Source organism: Schistocerca gregaria, chromosome 3, assembly GCF_023897955.1.
Source record: "Schistocerca gregaria isolate iqSchGreg1 chromosome 3, iqSchGreg1.2, whole genome shotgun sequence".
NCBI classification, from domain to species: Eukaryota; Metazoa; Arthropoda; class Insecta; order Orthoptera; family Acrididae; genus Schistocerca; species Schistocerca gregaria.
In genome coordinates this window covers 357,897,621-357,923,393 of record NC_064922.1, presented here as the reverse complement: position 1 = coordinate 357,923,393, position 25,773 = coordinate 357,897,621, and the positions used below count along the sequence as shown (strand labels likewise).

General features: G+C 45.7%; 1 protein-coding gene across 1 annotated transcript in view; it reads right to left on the bottom strand.

Moving 5' to 3' along the window:
- The window catches only part of LOC126354038 (F-box/LRR-repeat protein 16), a 766,827-nt gene that overhangs the window by 600,889 nt on the left and 140,165 nt on the right, over positions 1 to 25,773 (bottom strand). The window lies entirely within an intron of this gene.

The window sequence follows — 25,773 nt, the reverse complement described above, 5'->3', positions numbered from 1 at the left end:
TCTTTGGCGAGACTTCTATGGTCGATTGCTTTTACGTATTGCTCATAGGTGACAGCTATTCTTATCTTAATCTGCTTTTACCGTTTTACAAAACAAGCAAAAGGATAAAAATCAATATCAATTATGAAATGCATTTAAATAAAATTTGTAATAATTAAAATTTCCGATTTTTTAATGCAAGCAACAATTTTTTTTTTCATTCTCGTTGCTTCCTTCAGCGATCATGCGCAATACGATGGGCGGAGCTCCTCTTTTATAACCCTTACCACTCACCCACTCACACGCAACTTAGCTACTGACGACTGTGCATTCCGGCATACACTACAGTTCTGCTCAACATTTATGCGGACCACAGGTGGGGATAAGCATTTCGTATTTTATTTCAGCAATTTTGTAACATTTCTATACACAGTTAAGATAGTATCTAATTCCTGACTTCCCTAGTAGAAATTTTGTTAAATTCCAGCGATTAGCTATGGTATGAAGATGGTCTTTTTGAAACCGTTCACAACATTTAAAACGTCTTTTTCGCCATCAAGACTTAATATTTTATTAAAGCCAATTACGATGATGTGGCAGAGCTGCAAGAAATAGGACGCTTACTGCAAGGTGGAGTATTCGGATTATCTCTGCAGCTACCATCGTTTCTTAGTTTCATGTTAGCTAAAACAAGTTATAAATGCTTCTAATCGCAATACCACCTGCTTGTTTCCAGCAACACGGCTCGCAGGCGCGCAAACGCTGGCGCATGGTTTAAGTACCTCGTGAACATTTTACGGCTAGGCCTGTTTAGAGGCCGCAAAGTAATAGCACTTGGAAACTAGCTTTATCTGAGCTACTAATTGCAGAATAAACGGACAAACGGCACTTCGGAGTACTGCCCTGGCGCAACGGGTGACAGAAGCTGCCTGAAATCCGCATTTACTTCACAATACTGAGTATCTATTTACCCCGTGACCTCTCAGCAGATGTGGGGAGCACCAACTGGCTGAAGATGGACTGCTTGATGGCCGGTCGTAACTCTAGCCACGGCGTATCCTCACATAAACCACGGTCGTCATCTACACCCACCGTCCGAAGGGACAGTCACGCCTTATACGACGTACTGCTCTGACAGGAAATTCACGTTCTGTTACCGGCTTTAAGGCTTAGGCTATCGCAAGTTTCCACTGGAATGGAGCAGTCAGTGCACCGATAAAGGCAGCTACGGTAACGCTGTTATCAAACAGTTCTTCACTAGTCAGAGCTTCGGTGACATAAATCTTCAGGCCAAGAATTGGACTGCGAATCACATTTCACAATGCAATTTCGCCCCCATACGTTCGCCTTCCTCCGTGCCGTTCGTGGTGAATTAGATTGACGCCTCTTTGTTACAAAATATTTGGGAGAAAGCAGCTGCCTGTAACTGAACTTACCTCCTCATTATCTCCTCCTCTCTTCCTTTCTTTCGACGATTTTTTAAGCTGTCATTCAGCCGGTTTGATGTTTTCATCAGTCCCTGTCTTACGCTTGATTTTTGCACTTCTAAGTAACTAATACATTAACATCGTCAAACTCTTTCTACTGCCTGTTGCTGGATGCTGTCTCAGAAGTCTCACCAAACTGTCCCCTCTGCTAGCAAGGGTCTTCCACAGGCTTTTTTACTACTTCTTTATTTCGTGTTATAGCCATCTCTTTAATTTTCTACTCTATTTCAAATGCTTACAATTTCTTCTTTGATTTGCAGGTGGTTCACCTTTCACTCCCATATAGTGCTGCGCCCCAGACGCATACTTTCAAGAAATTTTCCTAAATTCCATGTCAGTATTCGATAACATTAGATCACTTTTATTTGTTCGCCTGTGTCAGTCTACTGCTAATACATAAAATGAGAGGTTTTCCCGGCTTATGATACGTTCAAACAACTTACGGAAATGAAGCCGATGACGTCTTCGAAAACCTTCGACATTTTGACAGGCAACCACCCCGTCATTTTCAACGTACAAATGCACTGACAAGGGGCTACCCAAGGAAATTTAAAACCTACTAATAATAACGATGTGGCACCGACGTCTGCGGCGTTTTTGCCTTGTGTAGACAACACTTCCAACGATATTGGTCATATCAGATTAGGATGATCAGGATGATATCGGTTTGCGTAAGATGGGTCTCGTGTGTACCTCTTACCGTACAGTTGTGTCATGTCATGCACTGATCACACCATCGGACAGTTGAGGACTGCTGTATAGAGCATAAGGGTCACGCACGCTTACAATAACCGAGTAAATCTGGCACTGCCGAGCATTGCCTTGTAGCAGTCATTTTACGGAACATAACAATACAGAGATTCTGCCATTCCCTTCCAGCTACTAGCATCGTGTCACTATGGAACCAACTTAGATTAAACCAGCTGGTGACCGTGTAAAATTCGGCTTGGAATCCTGCTCTCCACCTGCTGATACAGCATTGAGACAGACGTAATTAATGTTCACCTTCAATGAACTATGATGTTGGTTATTTTTTATAGTCCGATGGCACTGCTTGTTTACGGTGTGTATCGTCTTTCAGCATAAGCCAGTTTATGATTCTTACTCGACGTTCTGTCGTTGCATTTGTGCCTTGTAAACGACGGGGCGTTCCCGTTTCGACATACCGAAGGGTTGCCGAAGACTTCACCCGACTTCAAGTCCATAAGTACCATGAATACTTATAACATCTTCCTTGCTTCACTTCATCGTTCCCAATGTTGACAATGAGCAGGTCATTATTCTCCTTTGTATTACTCTCTTTATCATATTATTCTTTGTACTCTTTATCATTCCGTGCTAAGCACGTTGATCACTCCTTTCAGGAGATCTAAGTCTTGTGGGCAAGGCAAAGTGGTACTGATGTTTGTTGGGACTGCCATGGCGTACTGCTGAAAGATTATTCTCCTAACGAACAAACCGTTACGGGCGGAAACTATCTGAATCCCCCGACGAGGTTACGAGTGGTTGCCAAGAGTAAGAATCGCGGGAAGCTTCCCAAAGTGATGCTTTCGTTCGACGACAAGGCACCAGCTGATTCTGTACAGGATTTCCCCCTGCCCCCCTCCCCCATCGGTAGGGCACCCATTGACTTCTCCTGCTTTCCTCGGATGTAGAAATTATTGCATTTCCAGATTGAAGTCGTGGTGATATCCAAACAGAAAGTTTCCTGAAAGTCAACGTGCAGAATCGTACAACAAAGTTCTCCGTAAAGTCATCCATAGTTGGGAAAAATGTGTCAGTTTGAAGGGTGAATATTGTTGCTACCCGGCAGCTGAGCAGGAGGCCGAGCACGGAGTATAGGTGAGTGACCCAGTTCACGCCCGGAAGTGTCCGTGAGACAGAGGTATCTGCAACACCACTGACTTATCGTGCAAAGTGTGCAGAGCCATAAATGTCTTCAGGGCGGCGGTCGGCGCCGGGCGTAAACACGCGTTCCGCGAAGAAGTGCTGATGCCTTGTCAGCGAGTCGTGACATGGCCCCGCGTATCAGTGCCGCGGCAGCGTGCTGTGCTGGCGACAGCGTAGGGACCAGGAGGTATCACCCGCTGAACTGTGTGTCGACTCAAGTGTCGACTGTTGACTGTGGTCCTCGACGTTGGTTGTCGTGAAGACTATACCCTGGCCATTCACTATGGATCGACCAAGGCTATAGCGGACGCTCGCGAGTTGGCCACGAGACACTCGACGCCTGGTAGGTGAAGAGATGGCAGCTTGCAGATCGGCCGTGAGGCTTCGTTGAGGAGGATGGCTTTCCGCACCCCACCTTCCCATTCCCCGTAACCCAATAGGCAGCAATGGCAGACCATGTCTGTTACCATAGTACATCAGGCTGGCTGCATCTCGGTGTTGAACTCAGCAAGCAGATAGCAGGCAGGCCATCGTCGATCTGCTTGTCACGGTTTGGCCGAAAACCCAATATACTGTCATTCTCTCTGGTTCTAGCGACACAGACAGAATGGCAGCACAACGGTATTTGTCTATGAGCTCCGAAAGCCTTGTTATTTAAAAGGCTGAGCCCGTGCCTATGCGCGTTGGCTCTCATTGTATCAGTACACTGATCCTCGTCTACCAGACCTGTCGTCGCTCCGTGCACTGGTGCGGTAATTCAGTAATTATTCGGGGTCACTGAGCTCTGTTCTTTATGCCTACGTTTGATTCTGCGGTGAGTCTCGGGCACACTGCCTCTTTAGGTAGCATGGCAACGTTTGCGTGTCTACCTTGCTTGAAGTTTTGTGGCAATGCTACCCTCTTGCCCTGACATCAGTTACATTGGCGGTATGCCTTGTTGACATTCCAATTTCCACACCGACCCAAAGCAAACCTTCTCTGTTCAGAGCTCATCTGGAAGAACTTTTAAAACATTTAAACATGTACAATAAAATTACCCTGGTGCGCAAGAAAAAGGGTGTAACAGCATCACCAGGTTGCGTGGTGATTTTTTGTGGGATGGCAAATACAACTTGACGACTGCGCATGGTAACAACGCTGAGTGATGCACCACCACCAACACTGAACACTAACTTGCTACCACTGACAGACTTAACACATTACCAAAGTTTATTTGGGTTTTCCATGAGGTTTCTCGAGCAGATTCTGCTACGGTAATAGTTGAAGGATTCACTTATTCCTGTTTTGACTGTCGAACGCGCAGGGACATTTCAATCTACTTTATCTTTGGAATATTTCATGAATAAGAACCGTTTCGAGTAGCGTATTTAACATTCGCGACGTTCAGAGTCAGGATTGACTGAAGCCATCATAGCAGGATTGCTGTAACATACATAGTCAACAACAAAGGAAAAAACCAGCAGAAGACATCACTAATTTAGATTTCTAGATATGCACTGCTCCCCTCCTTCCCCCCAGGTGCCACACCAGCAGCTTCCTTAAAAAAATTGAAAAACAATGGACAAAGTGTTTTAGACTAATCTCGTTTAAGACTGTTTATTTTTAAGTAACATTTCTCTATGTATGTATGTATTAACGCTTGAAAATGAACATAACATGTTCGAAACGCGTTGCATTATGTTAGATTAAGCATACAATAAAATAAGAAGTGACTGGTAACAGAGACTTGAAATAAATAACTATCCCACACAGTCACGGTCCACAAACATGGCCATTATGGCTGAAAATAATATCGAACGTAGTTTGATCCTCAGTATATGCTGTGGCAGGTTTCCTGCTATGGGGACCTTCGCCAAGACGAATAACAGCTGTAGGAATGCTGGATTTTGACGCAGCCACTTTGTCATTGGAAAACTAGACACAGTTCTCTATCTTTACATACACCGTTCCGAAGTTTTGACGTGCTGAGGCACAGTGATCTCACGGAGAAAGTACCAAGTTAACTGGCGTAGAACATAGACATACCTCGAGTTCTAGGACAGATCCTTCAAAGAATCTATGGGATCATCTCTGTAGATAGGCTAAACATAAACAACCAACCTGTACCACAGGACCGGATGATGACTGAACGGCATCACAATGATAGCGACTGCAACACCGTCTTCCCTGCCACTTTTTGTCGTACAACTGCAGCGTCTTATAGCGCGAAGTTCCACCTATCAGACAATTCCTTACCCTCAGGTATGATCAGGGTATACGTGATGATTAGGAACAGGAGGATCGCCACCCGACACGCAGCTGCTGGGAGCACTTTACGGGCGTAGGCGGCGTCACGGCGGAGAGGAACGCGGCCAGGGCGGCGAGAAAGGGCAGAATCGAGGGCGCATTGTCCGGAGCGGGGCGTCGCTTTGTGGTGCGCCCAGGAAGCTTCACAAAGGCCGGCTTAAGGCAGACGCCGCGGCGGCTTAACAAGCGGGCCGCCCACTTAAACGCGGCTCTCGGCGAGGCCACCTTTTAGCAGGTGGCAAATGGAAAGTGGGTGGCTGCACTCCGCTACCTGGACATCTATCGTACTGCCAAATAAAACTAGGCTCTCCATCACGAGTGCACGGGTCTATAGGGTTACTTACCCCCTCGGTAAAAACGGAACCCTTATAGGATCGTAAAATGAAGAACAACCGCCTTCAGTCACAATCGTGATTTTATTTCAATACGCGATGCATTTCGAGCCGTGAGGGCTTATCTTCAGGACCTCTGATAATGCACATCGTTTTCTTCTGAAAAAAAAAAAAAACGATGTAGACTGTCAAAGCACCTGAAGATGAGCCCTTAGGGCTCCAAATACATCATGCATTAAAATAAGATCACGATTGTGAGTGAAGGCGATTGTTCTTTATTTCACGAAAGTAATAGTCATGGAAGGAACACTGACAGTAATGGATAAAATTACCTTATAGAGTCGCTTTGTTGTCCGTCTGTTAAGAAACCTTTATCTCAGGACCGGGCAGACGTATCAAGTTGAAATTTATCTCACGAAGGTCCCGTGGTGAATAATAAGGAATAACTTAAGTTTCTACATCAATGCAATCACATGATATGGCCATTCAAGTCAAATATTTCGACATCCTGCCAATATGACACTGTACCACACAAGCGACTCGTACTGAAATTGCGTGCTTATGGAATATCGTCTTAGTTATGTGACTGTATTTCAGATTTCCTGCCGGAGAGGTCACAGTTCGTACGGGACGGCTCCCAGGTTTTACTAGTAAGGCCTGCTGACGGAAAGTCATCGAGTAAAACAGAAGTGATTTCAGTGATTTCAGGCGTTCCCCCAGGTACTGTTGGTTGGTTGGTTGCTTGGGGAAGGAGGCCAGACAGCGTGGTCATCGGTCTCATCGGATTAGGGAAGGATGGGGAAGGAAGTCGGCCGTGCCCTTTCAGAGGTACCATCCCGGCATTTGCCTGGAGTGATTTAGGGAAATCACGGAAAACCTAAGTCAGGATGGCCGGACGCGGGATTGAACCGTCATCCTCCCGAATGCGAGTCCAGTGTCTAACCACTGCGCCACCTCGCTCGGTCCAGGTACTGTTATAGGCCATTTGCAGTTCCTAGATATATTTAACTACATATTACGATGTAATAAGTGTCGTACTCATCAGATCTTGTGGGACTCTCACAGTCAAAAGGCTGCATTTTGACGACGACGTGTACTCATGTCAGATAGCTTTATATTCTGACAGAATGTAACTTTGCAGTGTTACTTGAAAATGGCCATAAGGCCGAAATTGCAATAGTAACAATAAATATATTAGACAGTCAGCGGCGACTATGATGTCTTTTAAGAGAGAATCCAATCGCGCCACGAGAGTACTATCGCCGTAATTACGTGCGCAAGTAGTTTGCCCTGCGAGCTGACTGTAGCCCTCTCAGATGCCGACTGTCAAAAATTGCAGCACTTGCCGCCCTTTGTGTTAGAATCTCGTACCTCTCAGGGTTAACAATACATCCCGTCCCCCTCTTAAAACGATTTCCCAGGTTTTACTAGTAAGGCCTAGAACCGCTCGGCCACAGCGTCCGGCAACAAGGAAGGGATACAAAAATTGGACATGGGGAGTTAGTAAGGAAACTGAGCCAACAGCTGAGCCGTCCCGTACGCTATCATCTTCGAAACTTTGGAAACTTGTGGTAAGGTCTTATGAGACCAAAATACTGAGGTCATCGGTCCCTAAGCTTACGCACTACTTAAAGTAACTCACGCTAGGCACAACACACACACTCATGCCCGAGGAAGGACTCGAACCTCCGACGGGGGGACTGTGGCAAGGCGCCTCCGACTGCGCGGCTACCACGTGCGGCTATCACCTACGCTATGAGAGCACGTGACGCTAATTATATCTGGCGGGCCGCTTAAATTTGAGCGCACAACGACCTGCTTAGCGAACTTCAACGGTAGATAACTCGGAAACGGTGTAATGTATTGAATTTTTTTCTTAAGAATTATTTCTGAGCGCAACCTGCCCTCTAACAACCTTACAAGTTGTTCAGACTGCTTCTGACCACTGTGTGTATGGAAAGAATATGCATGGTCAGGAGACCTTTCAAAGGGCACGCCGACTTCCTTCCCCGTCCTTCCCTAATACTATGAGACCGATGGCCTCGCTGTCTGGTCTCCTTCCCCGAAACAACCAACCATGGTCAGGAGAGTAGCGTGTAATATGAACACCATAAGAACATTATATCAATTGAATAGTACCAGTTTTGAGCATGAAGGTAGACCAGTTCACCGATAGCATTTACCTCAATAGAACTGAATCAAATTACACCAACAATTACACGCCGACGTCGCAAGTGGGTGCTGACATGATAGTGTGCACGAGGGAATTGAACACATAATTCGCTGTGTGTGGACAGATGGAACGTTGTAGTCGGGGAAGGAACAGAAAGCAGATTTATGGGACAATATGGACACGACAGTAGGAATGAGGGAGAAGAAAGACTCCTTGAGTTCTGTAAATAATATCTGCTAGTAACAGCTAACACACTCCAGAATGAGATTTTCAATCTACAGCGGAGTGTGCGCTAATATGAAACTTCCTGGCAGATTAAAACCGTGTGCCGGACCGAGACTCGAACTCGGGACCTTTGCCTTTCGCGGGCAAGTGCTCTACAAACTGAGCTACCCAAGCACGACTCACGGCCCGTCCTCACAGCTTTACTTCAGCCAGTACCTCGTATAGGTCCCGAGTTCGAGTCTCGGTCCATCACACTGTTTTAATCTGCCAGGAAGATTCAGCTAACACACTGTTCAAGATTGACAGGAGAAGAAGGTATAATTGAAAAAGGTCATAAGATATTGGAAAAAGCTGGACTGCATCATGGGGAGAAAAAATACTGAAATTAGATATTTGATTGCAAAATGTACTCAGGACCAGACTCAAATCACGATTCAGTGATGATGAAAAGTAGGCTGAAAACCAAGAGAAACCTCGGGAAAAATCCTTGATACAATTTTGCCGTGATTTAGTAGCCAATGGCACATTTGGCGTCCGGACCGGCTCGGCAGTTGATGATGGCTCTGATGATGTGTTCCAAATTACTTCTTAGCTGAGTGCACCGCCACTGCAAGGAAAAGGGCAGTCGCGAGTGACAGCCATAAGCAGTCTGGGAGTGAGACAGCAAAGCGGCCACAACTTGCAACCAACGACACTGGCAGTGGACAGCAGCTGCAAAACAAGACTTCGAGTATGGCGCCGGTCTATGGAGGACGCACCATCAAGTCTTGTTCACGGCCCCGAGAAGCTGTTTCCTGGAGGTGACCGACGAGCAGCGGGACGGCCTGGCCGTAAAGCAGGCGTCTGGGGAGACGTGTCGCTGCAGCAAGCTGTCGACACAAGTGATCGGCCCCATAAGCAAGGAGCATGGGGCGACCGGTGGCATTGGGCTACCCCGTAGTAGTTCAGGCAGCAGCGGCGTTGCGGATTCTGGTGGCGAGTGCCTGGAAGACGAATACGAAGATGGTATCTGTTCTTTCGGACATGTCCGAAAGAACAGATACCATCGTCATATAGATAAGGCTAACCGGCCATTGACTTTCTTCTTCTGTGCTGGATGCACACGCATTGCCCGAACTCTTACGGGACTCGGTAAGATTGTCTGCTACGAATGTAGTGTGTGGACATTAAGTTGGGAATGTGCGTCTCACGGGGGGCGTGCAAGGGCTAAGTCCCTGCAGTCGCACTATCCTCTGTGCCCTCGGTCGCTCAGATGGGTGGAGCATCTGCCATGTAAGCAAGAGATCCTGGGTTCGAGTCTCGGTCGGGGCACACAATTTCAACCGTCCCCGTTGATGTATATCAACGATTGTCGACAGCTTAGGGTCTTGATTTAATTAACATTTTATGGAAGACGAATGTCTGTTGGCTGCTAGCAGTAGGTGATAGCGCCCCCATACGTATGGAGGACGACTTGGCTGCTGTTATGAGGACTGGAAGTTGAAGTCAGATGCAGTCTGTGGAAAGCTATCGAGGAAGGACAACGAGGGAGCACAGAGATGGCTGTGACCAGTAAGGCACAGCTCCAAGTTTGTGTGGCCAGCACTGGCGCTGCCTAGTGGAGTGCGGAACTTCAGAACTTATTATCAACGTGGAGACATCAGCTTTTGGCCCGCATCTCGTGGTCGTGCGGTAGCGTTCTCGCTTCCCCCGCCCGGGTTCCCGGGTTCGATTCCCGGCGGGGTCAGGGATTTTCTCTGCCTCGTGATGGCTGGGTGTTGTGTGCTGTCCTTAGGTTAGTTAGGTTTAAGTAGTTCTAAGTTCTAGGGGACCGATGACCATAGATGTTAAGTCCCAGAGTGCTCAGAGCCGTTTGAACCATCAGCTTTTGTTCCCGACGGGCGGGTGGATGACGACTGGCCTCTTGGCCCCAGGGGAGCCCCTGCTGACGATACGCAAGTGGATGTTACCAGTGGTGTGCGCTTTTCAACGACGGCGTATAAGAAAGGTGGCGTGCCAATGGTATTTGATGACAACATCAGTTGTGCAATCGCTTGTTCCTCTGGTTCTGACTGGCCCTCAAGCTGTGCTGGCAGGTGGAAGGATCAGTGTTTTCCTGTTTACTGTTGTCCTAACGGCTGTGCCACTGCATGGCCTAAGACCATTTGGCTGAAATAACCTTTCAGTTGTTAAAGGTTTATGTGGCTTATACTATTAGCGTGTGTTCTTCTATTTTTGTTAAATTGTGTTTAAATGGGTGATATTCTTATAGCTACATATTCCCGACATACTGCCGCTTGAAACAGGCACCGACATAATCAGAAAAAAATATTTGTTTTACTGTATAGTCGCCCTATTTTTCGCTAATTACCGTTTTCAGCACACAGTACCATCCTCAAGACGTTCAATCATCAGATCACAGTATATAATTAGCTCTACCTACATACTGCCACAACGATGGTATTCTGTGCCGAAACTGGCAGTAAGCAGGTAAATTAAAAAATGGTAACCATAAAACAAATATTTTTTTCTTCTTTTATGTAATCGGTTGGCCTAGTGTTTGATTTTGCTACACCTGTCTATCTCGTCTATATTCCATGTTGGTGTAGGCCTTTATCTGCGTTGTTTGTCTTTTTCGTGCTGCCTTTGCTTGACTGGTAGAATTAATTTTAGCTTTAGGTGTCTTCATGTTTCTTCTGTTCTCACTTATGAATTGTTTCCTGAACTTGTGCCCAGCTATCCTACTCCATTATTGTCCCTTGCAGCTTGTAATTAGCTGTAGACCTATTGATTTCCCTTGTGCTCTCCAGTTCCTATAAAATTATATGTATATTAAGAGCCATGGATTTTGTCAAGTTGGTGTTTCCTGTTAGTTATTAAGTTCATGCGAATTTGTTGGATTTGACCTCAAGGAATATTTGCTTATGTTTTTATGTTATGCTCATGCGCTCTGAATTGCTGGTATGTGTTACTAAGAAATGTTTTTAAACTTTATAAGTACGAAGGGTGAATGAAAAGTAATTCCTCCACCTTCATTAATTGACTCTGGATGAGAATATTTTAATAAATCAAACATAGAAATGATCCTTAGAATGTGGTCTATCACCAATATTCACTTTTCCACATAATCACCAGCCAGTTGGATACATGTCTGCCAATGATAAGAAAGCGGTAGGGCGCAGAACATTTCTCGATAAGAAACATTTCAAACCAGAGATATGATCATTCCACACTAACTTATTACTCGTTACTCGAAGCAATACTCTTCCACAGTTATTATGCATATTTCTTACTCTACAGTTCAAACATGACAGGCGTGGCAATACCAAGTTTATGTTTTAAAAAAAGCACTCAGAATAAAGTAGTTCTGATCAAAGCAAAAAGTTTCGTAAATAATACTTATTCGTAGGTCTAATCGTGTAAAATGTGATCAAGTAGAAATCCGGGATTTAACTTTAGCCCGTCAATAGACAAATCTGTAGCGCAGGAGACTGTCAGACAATTTCCCACTTTGAGCCGAAATTTGCTAAGGCCGGAGGCTATAGAGACGTAGTCCCGCCAGGAGAAGACAAGATTTAAGTCACCGATCACTAAATTATAAGGCTAGTAAGTGATTAAATTTCAGTCACTTCCTCACTAACTTGTGAAACGATGACGTAGGACACAGTCGCTAGCGCATCAGTAGGATACTCTCAAGGTTATTTTTAAACACTGCCCCACCTAACAGGACTTCACACCCTCCCGCCGGAGGTTCGACTCCTCTGTCGGGCATGGGTGTGTGTGTGTGTTGTTATTAGCATAAGTTAGTTTAAGAAGTGTGTACGTCTAGGGACCGATGACCTCAGCAGTTTGGTCCCTTAGGAATTAACACACACACACACACGACTTCATAGTCTTTCCCAAGTGCACATGGTGGAACGTAGCTTGTAGCTAAGGAAAAAACTACATTTTGACGCAGACAGAGATACTTCTCTTGTATGTGAGCCAGTATTGCGGTCGTCCCAAGTGGTCCTAATCACTACAGACTACTGCATCACAGATGGCTGACGCGGTGGACACAGGAAAAATGTGTTTAAAATAAGATCCCCTATCTACACTCAAGGAAACGTTTGCAGAGTATTTATCTCGTTCAGTACAACTGTGAAACGCCACGGCGCTAGGCCGGCACCATTAATAACCCTGTACTAAACAGCTGATCTCGTGATACTGTTGGCTCACTTCGTGCGAACAATTACCAGGGGTCGATGAAAAAGGTGCCAGCACAACTTCCACGAACGTGCCAGGTGCGTTCACGGTGAAATATGTGAGCAACTTTGAAATGCTGAACTGTGTTACTGTTATAACAGTTTACATTTTCGGTAGTTTTTATTTCAAGTCATCAGTCTTTCGACTTGTTTTATGCTGTCTACCTTTTCCTATCTCGTGCTCTTCGTTTCATCTCCACGCGACTATTACACGCAACATTCTTTCCAATATGTTGTCCCTATATTAGACCTGGCCCTCCTACACATCTATTCCCCTTGGGCTCCTCTTCCTAGCGCCACGTTAACGTTGTGGCGGAGCGGTTCTAGGCGCTTCAGTCCGGCACCGCGCGACCACTACGGTCGGAGGTTCGAATCCTGCGTCGGGCATGGATGTGTATGATGTCCTTAGGTTAGTTAGGTTTAAGTAGTTCTAAGTCTAGCGGCTGATGACCTCAGACGTTAAGTCCCATATTGCTGAGAGCCATTTGAACCATTTTTGAGCCACAGTAAATATGCCTGGAAGTGGCAACGTCCCAGTAACCTGTGCCGTCTCCTGGTACGGGCCATCCATAGGTTTTTATCGTCACGTTTTCAGTACATCATTTCGTCCTTTATCTGGGCACTTACTTTTTAACGTTCTTCGAAAGTAACAAGGTCTCCCACATTCTTCCTGAGAAAGGTCTACTCCGTTTCCCGTCGTGCGATAGTGTAGCATAACTACGTTGCAGCTGCGCCGAGCTGAACAAAAGTCGAAGAAAATAACGTCAGAAATGTTAGTTCAGGCATTACAGCGGCTAGCTTCTGTGTCTGGCCGTGCGAGGCAGCGCAGCGGTAACTCACTGCGCTCGCGTTTGGAAGAATGGTCGTGCTAATCCACGTCTGGCCATCCAGATTGAACTTCCCGTAATTGTCCTAAATCACCACATGAAAATGTCGAAACGGTTCCTTTGAAACGAACACGGCAGATTTCCCTCCGTATTTCAAGCTCGTTTTCCGTCTCTGTGGAAGGGAAGTGAAAACCCTAATCTTTCTTTTTGGTTTTATATTCACCTGATAATGAAAAGACCCTAGACATGGGAGGCCTAGATAAATACTGTTAACCTCATAGTAAATTGAAAGATGCTACATTATTTTGTGATAAATATAAGCGCTAAAACAACGCTACACGGTTTTAGAAGCTGTTTAGAAGCGGCAGTAGTACTGTTAAAGTAAAGGAAGCAAATGGACAATTCTGTTAAGAAAGTAAGGCAACCTAATCTCCAAGATATGAACGATTAATCCCGATAAAACTGCACACAATTCTCAACGCCCTGTGCTGTAGAATCCAACTTAGTTGGTAGCGAGCATACAATTTTGTAACAAATAATGCACTTCTTTTCTTCTGGTCGAGATCATGGCGGCTGAGTCGCCTAACAGGAGCGGTTAAATTATTTAAACAAATGGCAAATGATACCGAACTTTCAAAGCGGTAATTTCACCTGTAATTCCCTAAAATAACTCGAATATGCTGTAAACTGTACAGACGTACATTACACGTGTAAGTATCGCACATCTGCTGCATCTTGTGCACTTATTTCTCCCTTTTGTGGCCTCGACAGATTTTTCCCTACACATATCTGAGAACCTCGACATATTCAGGGTGTTACAGAAAGGTACGGCCAAACTTTCAGGAAACATTCCTCACACACAAAGAAAGAAAATATGTTATGTGGACAAGTATCCGGAAACCTTACTTTCCATGTTAGAGCTCATTTTATTACTTCTCTTCAAATAGATTAATCATGGAATGGAAACACACAGCAGCAGAACGTACCAGCGTGACTTCAAACACTTTGTTACAGGAAACGTTCAAAATGTCCTCCGTTAGCGAGGATACATGCATCCACCCTTTGTCGCATGGAATCCCTGATGCGCTGATGCAGCCCTGGAGAATGGCGTACTGTATCACAGCCGTCCACAATACGAGTACGTAGAGTCTCTACATTTGGTACCTGGGTTGCGTAGACAAGAGCTTTCAAATGCCCCCATAAATGAAAGTCAAGAGGGTTGAGGTCAGGAGAGCGTGGAGCCCATGGAATTGGTCCTCCTCTACCAATCCATCGGTCACCGAATCTGTTGTTGAGAAGCGTACGAACACTTCGACTGAAATGTGCAGGAGCTCCATCGTGCATGAACCACATGTTGTGTCGTACTTGTAAAGGCACATGTTCTAGCAGCACAGGTAGAGTATCCCGTATGAAATCATGATTACGTGCTCCATTGAGCGTAGGTGGACGAAATTAAAATGAGCTCTAACATGGAAATTATGCGTTTCTGGACACATGTCCACGTAACATCTTTTCTTTATTTGTGTGTGAGGAATGTTTCCTGAAAGTTTGGCCATACCTTTTTGTAACACCTTGTATATAATACCCGAGAAAACTGTAGCAGGATAGATCATTAAAGAAATCCACGAGACATCCTACCAGTGGTGAGATGTTGGAAAACGAATGATGGGGGACGACTTAGAAGGCAGCGCTTGGTGCAAAATTCCAGTGTTTTCGTTTCTCGTGTAACACACCTAATATGTTTGCGAAGCGGCCTCAGGTTAAATTCCCGTAAAATAGTTTCAGTATGTGACCTTTCGCTGTTAAATACGAGTATTGTATTACTTCATAGAGCCACAGCGAAACCCGTGCTCATAACCGGACAAGGTAACGCACTCGGAATGAACGTACGGTGATCCAGTTTAGCTGTAACTTGGATTCCATACGTCCATCGCAGCTAATATCAGAATGGTTAATTTGAAATGATGCAGCGAATGTTCTTGTTTATCCAAAATGAAGTTCCACCTGTAATATCTTTGTCAAGGAACAGTCGTTACTCTAATTTTTTTTTCCTGCTCTTAACATAAACAAACAATAAAAACACAAAAGATTCCAGAGTTTTGCAGGCACACTATCGCGCAGGACTTGCACATAGCCCATACTTTACATTGCTTGCATCTTCGCTAATGAACTGAACTTTTAATTATTTAGGATGAATCTGCCTTAAAGACATCTCTATAAACAATAAAAGTTGATTTAAGGCGCGTAAAACTCTGTTTGGTGTCTAATATCCACACACTTTCGGAAAACAATATTTCAACCAAAAGCATCATCTAGACCAGCATGCTCAATAGACTTTCTGTGCGACAAGTGCACGCTCTAGTATGCACTCTAAGCGATCCCTTAAGAGCCTTGAAGAAATTGCGCGAAATATCAGAGCCAGATCCCTGAATCCCAGCGTGTCGTTCTGGAGGTGAGCAATGCGTCATCTGCATATCATTTGTGTAGGCTTGCACGTCCTCTTCAATTATGAGTATGAATCGAGTAGATTCAAACGGAGAATGATCTCATACTGCATGAGTAACGTGTGGAGAAAACGTGACAGTCAGCACGTGTGCCCAGCCTCTTTCGTGCCTGCTGTAAAATCCCGACTAGCGGTAATGTATATCTTCCCAACCAGTGTACAACATCACAATTTCAGAACGAAAATGCAGCACGCAGAATTTCATTGTCTTGCAGTCACTGTCCAACGTCGTCCGACTATACGACAGCTCGCGGATTTGTTATGAAAGTCATTTGTTTCCAGAATGAGATTCTCACTCTGCAGCGGAGTGTGCGCTGATATGAAACTTCCTGGCAGATTAAAACTGTGTGCCGGACCGAGACTCGAACTCGGGACCTTGGCTTCCCGTGCAAGTGCTCTACCAACTGAGCTACCCAAGCACGACTCACGCCCCGTCCTCACAGCTTTACTTCTGCCAGTACCTCGTCTCCTACCTTCCAAACTTTACAGAAGCTCTCCTGCGAAACTTGCAGAACTAGCACTCCTGAAAGAAAGGGTATTGCGGAGACATGGCTTAGCCACAACCTGGGTGATGTTTCGAGAATGAGATTTTCACTCTGCAGCGGAGTTTGCGCTGATATGAAACTTCCTGACAGATTAAAAGTGTGTGCCGGACCGAGACTCGAACTCGGGACCCCAGTTCGAGTCTCAGTTTTAATCTGCCAGGAAGATTCAAAGTCATTTGTTTCCAGTATTTGTTTCGGGCGGCACTAATATACTCAGTAAATCAGCACAAATGGCATGACAAGGTATATTTGTATTGTACCGAAAATTTGGGGTTTTGCTTCGGTTGCTCTAGTGAATGGAACGCGGACGAGTGTCTGCTAGTATACAGGGTATTCCGCGTACGACGGAAGCTGTGTGTCCCGCGTTATGCGGGAATCAATATAGAGGAAGCAAGCTACGGTCGTTCTATGGGCTCCGGCACGTTCGTCGGACTCTGGCGGGTGACATATTAGTTTTAGCAAAGTCTGAGAAACTTCTTGTGCCATTTAGCACTCCAGACTAGAGTGTCAGCAGCATTGGCTCACACGGCTGTACGCAAACACAAATCGAAACCTTACAAAGTAACGGGGGCGCATCCACTGACCAATACTGTTGCTCGACGTCAGTACTCCATATGCTTATCGTATGCTGTGCAATCGTGAGCAGATCGACACATAAATATTTTATTTTGTTCAGTAATTATGGAATGTACCATAATTCAACCAGTCGGTGGTCTAGTGGAAAAGTGCGTGCTTGGAAACCAAGAGTTCGCAGCGTCGAATACTAGTCGGACCACGCAAAATTTTCAGTCTGCCTTTAATCCGATCTTCACCTCTCAAAGGTGTGAGGACTCGCCAGAAACGGCATTTGGTTCGTGTTCCATATTAAATTGTAGGTCCATTTTCCCCGTTTGGATAACTGGGATAGATTAGGGATACGCGAGACGTCGATACGACATACAATCGAAAGACTTGTATCAGGCTTTTGAACCACTTGAAATTATTATTATCACGTAACCGAAATCATTTCTCTAAAATCTATGCTGTAAATATTAATTATGCTTGGTGTTTTGTCGTCAATATCACTATGTATCATTGAACTGAGTACTGCACAAGACTAACAGAGATTGCGTTAACATTGGGGCACATAAAAATACACTGTGAATATCGCCTCTTTGGTAATTGGAGCTAAAACAACGTTTTCTGTTCGTAACGGCTATAGCATGAAATACTCAATGAGTTGGTGGCTATATCCACCAGCACAGAAAAAACAAAGAAGGCTGCAAATACCAATAGTAGATGATAGGCACTAGATGACTCACAGAAGAAACGCCACTAGTATAGCTTCGGACATATCAATTAAAATTAAATGTAAACTACATCGAAACATAATAGCACTGGCGATACAAAGAGTGATGCCGTGATCATTTTAAAAAATTTCATGGATCATACAGAAGCGTAAATGTAAGAATCTAACGTAAGGGATACGAGTACGGAGTCGAAAGTTATAAGCGAAAATCGTTCTGATACATCCGACAGTGGAACACATGCGCCGGTATTATTGTTGCTAAGATAGAAGGGTAGGCAACTTTCAGAGACGGTAGTATAGTCTAAAATGAGAAAAAAATGTCTGGAAAACATGGGCTGTAAAATGAATACCCTAAGAGAGATGACCACTTGCTTCGTCTTCGATACTGTGAAACACATTTTTTCTACCGTAATCTCTTTGGTTTCTACATTCCCCAGTCACATTAATGTGACCATCGCGTGTTGGAAGTCAACGTGCAATAACCACTTACAGACGGCAGGTGCTAGCATTGGCCGTGGAGAGTATATAAAGCGTGTAGGGGGTCGCGGATAAACTCTGTAGTTGTAATGCGGAAACGGAGCGATTTATCTGATATCCGAAAGGGCATGACACGAATCTCAGAAGTACGAGGACTCCCTTCAAGAGATGTAATGCACTTTCTCAGATTCCAGGTGTCCGTTGCACCTTGCATCAATCGTTTGTTACGCTTGGTATATAAACTACACTCCTGGAAATGGAAAAAAGAACACATTGACACCGGTGTGTCAGACCCACCATAGTTGCTCCGGACACTGCGAAAGGGCTGTACAAGCAATGATCACACTCACGGCACAGCGGACACACCAGGAACCGCAGTGTTGGCCGTCGAATGGCGCTAGCTGCGCAGCATTTGTGCACCGCCGCCGTCAGTGTCAGCCAGTTTGCCATGGCATACGGAGCTCCATCGCAGTCTTTAACACAGGTAGCATGCCGTGACAGCGTGGACGTGAACCTTATGTGCTGCTGACGGACTTTGAGCGAGGGCGTATAGTGGGCATGCGGGAGGCCGGGTGGACGTACCGCCGAATTGCTCAACACGTGGGGCGTGAGGTCTCCACAGTACATCGATGTTGTCGCCAGTGGTCGGCGGAAGATGCACGTGCCCGTCGACCTGGGACTGGACCGCAGCGACGCACGGACACACGCCAAGACCGTAGGATCCTACGCAGTGCCGTAGGGGACCGCACCGCCACTTCCCAGCTAATTAGGGACACTGTTGCTTCTGGGGTATCGGCGAGGACCATACGCAACCGTCTCCATGAAGCTGGGCTACGGTCCCGCACACCGTTAGGCCGTCTTCCGCTCACGCCCCAACATCGCGCCTCCAGTGGTGTCGCGACAGGCGTGAATGGAGGGACGAATGGAGACGTGTCGTCTTCAGCGATGAGAGTCGCTTCTGCCTTGGTGCCAATGATGGTCGTATACGTGTTTGGCGCCGTGCAGGTGAGCGCCACAATCAGGACTGCATACGACCGAGGCACACAGGGCCAACACCCGGCATCATGGTGTGGGGAGCGATCTCCTACACTGGCCGTACACCTCTGGTGATCGTCGAGGGGACACTGAATAGTGCACGGTACATCCAAACCGTCATCGAACCCATCGTTCTACCATTCCTAGACCGGCAAGGGAACTTGCTGTTCTAACAGGACAATGCACGTCCGCATGTATCCCGTGCCAACCAACGTGCTCTAGAAGGTGTAAGTCAACTATCCTGGCCAGCAAGATCTCCGGATCTGTCCCCCATTGAGCATGTTTGGGACTGGATGAAGCGTCGTCTCACGCGGTCTGCACGTCCAGCACGAACGCTGGTCCAACTGAGGCGCCAGGTGGAAATGGCATGGCAAGCCGTTCCACAGGACTACATCCAGCATCTCTACGATCGTCTCCATGGGAGAATAGCAGCCTGCATTGCTGCGAAAGGTGGATATACACTGTACTAGTGCCGACATTGTGCATGCTCTGTTGCCTGTGTCTATGTGCCTGTGGTTCTGTCAGTGTGATCATGTGATGTATCTGACCCCAGGAATGTGTCAATAAAGTTTCCCCTTCCTGGGACAATGAATTCACGGTGTTCTTATTTCAATTTCCAGGAGTGTATATGCCAGCTTCAAAAGTTTAGAGCTAATGCTTCAATCTGATACTATCGCGTTCTTTTCTTGTCTCTGGGCAATGTGACACACTTATAGTTTCAAGCAGAGATTCCAGTCAAAGAATTAATAAAAAATAAAATTAAAATAAAGTCTGCCATCAGTCCCAGACCTCACGCGACGTCACCGGCCCTCGTGTCACCCTACGTCATATGGTGTCATTCGAATGCGATTTGGAGGAGCATGATGTCAGCACAGCAATCTCTCGACAGTTGTCAGTGCTCCAGACTTTGTTGCGGCTATTTCTCAAATAGCTCCGAAATTAGCATAACGAGGCCAGTCATGACGTTCCAATCCTCCTACCAAGGAAAAATTTCTGGCAGTAACGGAAAATGAACACGTGCTGTCAGCATGTCATTCAGACGCGCAGACTGTTCGACTAAGAAGAAAAATTAGAAAATTTTATAGGGGTGATATAAAGGTGATTGTGCTGAGAAATAAATGTCAGAATTCGTTTCCGAGCTATTTAGCATTGAAGTTAGCCATCAGTCCCTTGCGCGTCCAGATTCAAGCGGCCCGCCAGATAGAATTAGTGGCAGTTGTTCTCATAGAGTAGGCGACAGCGCCCTATATTGCTCAGCCTTTCACTAAGTTTTGATCCTTACTACCACCCACTTCCAATTTTTGTGTCGCTCTCTTGTCCGTTTTATGAAATCAAACGAAGAACAGGTTTGGCGACACCATCGCTGGCGGGCCGCTCAAATTTTGCTCGCGCAACAGCCTGATTGGCTACTTCAATACTAGTTAAATCGGAAACGGCCCAACATATTGAATTCTTTTTCTTAACAATTATTTCTCAGTACGACCTAATCTGCAATACGCTTACAAGGTTTTCAGACACTTTCTGACCACCCTGTATAAGGCACTCCTGTTAACTGAACGAATGAGTGGGGATGACATAGATGAAAATGTAATTGGAAAAGAGTGGGTCAGTTTCAGTGACAATGAAAGCCCAAGAGCAAGTTTTGTGTACAATCAGTAGCGAAAAATGACGCGGTTGAATGTGTACCATGGAGAGGGGAAGGAAGGAGGGTGCCAAACGATACACTACATGATCAAAAGTATCCTGATACCTGGCTGAAAATTACTTACACCTTCTCGCCGCCCTCCATCGGTAATGCTGGAATTCAATGCGGTGTTGGTCCACCCTTGGCCTTGATCACAGCTTCCGCTCTGGCAGGCATACGTTCAATCAGGTGCTGGAAGGTTTCTTGCGGAATGGCAGCCCATACTTCACGGAGTGCTGCGGTGAGGAGAGGTGTCGATGTCGGTCGGTGAGACCTGGCACTATGTCGGCCAGTAAATTACACAGACGTTATTGTCGTGTAACCACTCCGCCACAGACCGTGCAGTATGAACAGGTGCTCGATCGTGTTGAAAGATACAATCGCCATCCCCGAATTGCTCTTCAACTGTGGGTATCAAGGAGGTGCTTAAAACATCAAAGTAGGCCTGTGCTGTTACAGTGTCACGCTAAACAAATAGGGGTGCAAGCCTCCTCCATGAAAAACACGACCACACCATAACACCACCGCCCCCGAATTTTACTGTTGGCACTACACACGCTGGCAGATGACCTTCACCGGGGATTCGCCATACCCACACTCTGCCATCGGATCACCACATTGTGTACCGTGATTCGTCACTCCACACAACGTTCTTCCACTGTTCAATCGTCCAATGTTTACGCTGCTTACACGAATCGATGCGTCGTTTGACATTTACTGGCGTGATGTGTGGCTTATGAACAGCCGCTCGACCATGAAATCCAAGTTTTCTCACCTCCCGCCTAACTGTCGTGGATCCTGATGCAGTTTGGAATTCCTGTGTGATGGTCTGGTTAGATGTCCGCCAGGAAGTTTCATATCAGCGCACACTCCGCTGCAGAGTGAAAATCTTATTCTAGATGTCTGCCTATTACACATTACGACCCTCTTCAACTTTCGGTGGTCTCTGTCAGTCAACAGAAAAGGTCGACCTGTACGCTTTTGTGCTGTACGTGTCCCTTCACGTTTCCACTTCACTGTCACATCGAAAACAGTGGGCCTAGGGATGTTTGAGAATCTGTCGTAGAGACGTATGACACAAGTGGCACCCAATCACCTGACCACGTTCAAAGTCCGTGAGTTCCGCGGAGCGCCCCATTCTGCTCTTTCACGATGTCTAATGACTACTGAGTACCTGGCAGTAGGTGGCAGCACAATGCACCTAATATGAAAAACGTTTGCTTTTGGAGGTGTCCAGATACTTTTGATCACATGGTGTAAGTCGTTTGCGTGGAAAAAAATACTCTTGAACGGATCCTATAAATAGAAGAAGAAATCCATTACCGTATAATTACACCATTTATGACAAATTGCTGCATACTATCTACCGTAAAATATCTAGATATATCTGACCACATAAAACAAATAATAAGAAGATGCTAGACTGAGATTCCTAGGAAGAATCTTAAGGAAACGTAACTAATCCACGAAAGAAGTGACTTTAAAGACACTTGGTCAACCGATTCTTAAGTGCAGCCCATGACTCTGAGACCCTTACCAGGTACAAGCAATAGATAGAGAACATGCAACAATGAGCAGTGCGTTTCGCCGCAGGATCGTTCAGTCGGCGCGAAAGCGTTACAGAGGTGCTCAACCAAACTCTAGTGGCAGACGCTACAAGAGAGGCGTTGTGCATCACGCAATTGTTTACTATTGAAATCGCGTGGACGTACGCTCCGGGAAGACACGGATATATTACTTACTCCCACACACGTCTCGTAAAATGGCTACAACGAGGAAATTCGAGAAATTATAGCTGATACAGAGGTCTACCGACAGTCATTCTTTCCACGTGCCATTCACAAATTGAACGTGGATGGGGGAATCAGGTAGAGGTACCAGAAGTAACCGCCACCACGCACCGCCAGGTGGCTTTCTGAGTACTGGCGTATACAGGGTGGTCCATCGATCGTGACCGGGCCAAATCTCTCACGAAATAAGCGTCAAACGAATAAACTACATAGAACGAAACGGGGGGAACTAGATGGCGCTATGGTTGGCCAGCTAGATGACACTGCCATAGGTCAAACGGATATCAAATGCGTTTTTAAAATAGGAACCCCCATTTTTATTATATATTTGTGTAGTATGTAAAAAAATAGGAATCTTTAGTTGGACCATTTTTTCGCTTTGTGATAGATGGCGCTGTAATAGTCACAAACATATGGCTAACAGTTTTAGACGAACAGTTGGTAACAGGTAGGTTTTTTAAATTAAAATACAGAACGTAGGTACGTTTGAACATTTTATTTCGGTTGTTCCAATGTGATACATGTACCTTTGTGAACTTATCATTTCTGAAAACGCATCCTGTTACAGCGTGATTACTTGTAAATACCACAGCAATGCAATAAATGCTCAAAATGATGTCCATCAACCTCGATGCATTTGGCAATACGTGTAACGACATCCCTCTCAACAGCGAGTAGTTCGCCTCCCGTAATGTTCTCACATGCATTGACAATGCGCTAACGCATTTTTCAGGCGTTGTCAGTGGATCACGATTGCAAATATCCTTCAATTTTCATGACAGAAAGAAATGCAGGGATGTCAGACCCGGTGAACGTGAGGGCCATGGTATGGTACATCGACGACCAATCCACCTGTCATGAAACATGCTATTCAATACCGCTTCAACCGCAGGCGAGCTATGTACTGGGCATCCATCAATTTTGGAAGTACATCGCCATTCTGTCATGCAGTGAAACATCGTGTAGTAACATCGGTAGAACATTACGTAGGCAATCAGCATACATTGCACCACTTAGATTGCCATTGATAAAATGGGGGACAATTGTCCTTCCTCCCATAATGCCGCACCATACATTAACCCGTCAAGATCGCTGATGTTCCACTTGTCGCAGCCATCGTGGATTTTCCGTTGCCCAATAGTGCATATTATAATATTATGCCGGTTTACGTTACCGCTGCTAATGAATGACGCTTCGTCGCTAAATAGACCGCGTGCAAAAAATCTGTCATCGTCCTGTGATTTCTCTTGTGCCCAGTGGCAGAACTGTACGCGACATTCAAAGTCGTCGCCATGCAATTCCTGGTGCATACAAATACGGTACGGGTGCAATCTATGTTGATGTAGCATTCTCAACAACGACGTTTTTAAGATTTCCGATTCTGGGGCAATTTGTCTGCTACTGATGTGCGGATTAGCCGCGACATCAGCTAAAACACCTACTTGGGCATCATAATTTGTTGGAGGTCGTGGTTGACATTTCACATGTGGCTGAACACTTTCTGTTTTCTTAAATAACGTAACTATCCGGCAAATGGTCCGGACACTTGGATGATGTCGTCCAGGATACCGAACAGCATACATAGCACACGCCCGTTGGGCATTTGGATCACAATAGCCGTACATGAACACGGTATCGACCTTTTCCGCAACTGGTAAACGAGCCATTTTAACACGGGTAGTGTATCACGAAGCAAATACCGTCCGCACTAGCTGAATGTTACGTGATACCACGTACTTGTACGTTTGTGACTATTACAGCGCCATCTACCACAAAGCGAAAAAAGTGGTCCAACTAAAACATTCATATTTCTTTACGTACTACACGAATATGTAATAAAAAATTGGGGTTCCTATTTAAAAAAAAAACACAATTGATAACTGTTTGACCTATGGCAGCGCTATCTAGCGGGCCAAGCATAGCGCCATCTGGTTTCCCCCTTCAAGCTATACGAGTTTCGTTCTTTGTAGTTTTTTCGTTTGATGCTTATTTCGTGAGGTATATGGCCCGGTCACTACCAATGGACCACCCTGTATATAGATGTAGAAATGTAGATGTAGGTTTCTGTCAGAAACTACGAGAACATCGAAGTCTTTAGCATTGTCTGTAAAAGCTGTATTATGATATTCTGTCGCGCGAGGTGTTTGAGAAATTGCTGCGCACGACGGTTGATGTGTAGGAGCGGAGGAACAAGAGAAAGTGGAGAAGCGGCCTAGTGCGGGTATGAGGTGAGGTCAGCGGCGCGGCGCGGCGCGGAGCCGTTGCTCGCACGGCAAACCCGGCCGGAGCGCGCCGATACTCGAACCGGGCCAAGGACGGCCGCAGGGCTGTCGCCGACTGCAGGCCCGGCCTCAGCACTTGTCCGCCACACATTGGGTGGGGCGGGCTCACCGTCAGAGGAACTCTGCTCCCAGCGGCTGTCACGATTGCACGTGTGCTCTGCTTCGGCACTGGGTCTGAGGAGACCGCTGTACACCTACGCGCCGTGAGACCACTGGAGAGTCGCAAGCGCGGTCCGCCGCGACTTATCTCGGAGTTTGTGAGCATCGATACCAGCGAAGAATTTCAAAATAGAGAAGCTTAATGACAATATGGGAGAAAACAAGATTGCTTCACCATTTTATTATGGAGATTAGCATTTATCCTGTTATTTTTTCTTCATTCATCGGTGTTCATTGTCTTTTAGTTGCCACAGCCGAGACCGACGAAAAAATATATTTTATTACATAATTTTCATCCCTACGCCTGCAAAAGGGGTTTTGTTGTTGCGAAAGTGTTTTAGAAGTTGAAGTGTACTGAATGGAATCGTGCGCTGACCGAGCAACAGTAGGCGCTAGATGAATTAGGTTAAGAAAAGATTCGACCAGTATACTAATTGTTGTAACCACAAGAAACTACTTTCACCTGGCCATAACTGTGGGTTCTTTCATTGCTCCTCGAGAAGGATCATCAAACTAGAGCACATGAAATATTAGTTCGATTCATTACATTAATGAATAAAATACACTCCTGGAAATGGAAAAAAGAAC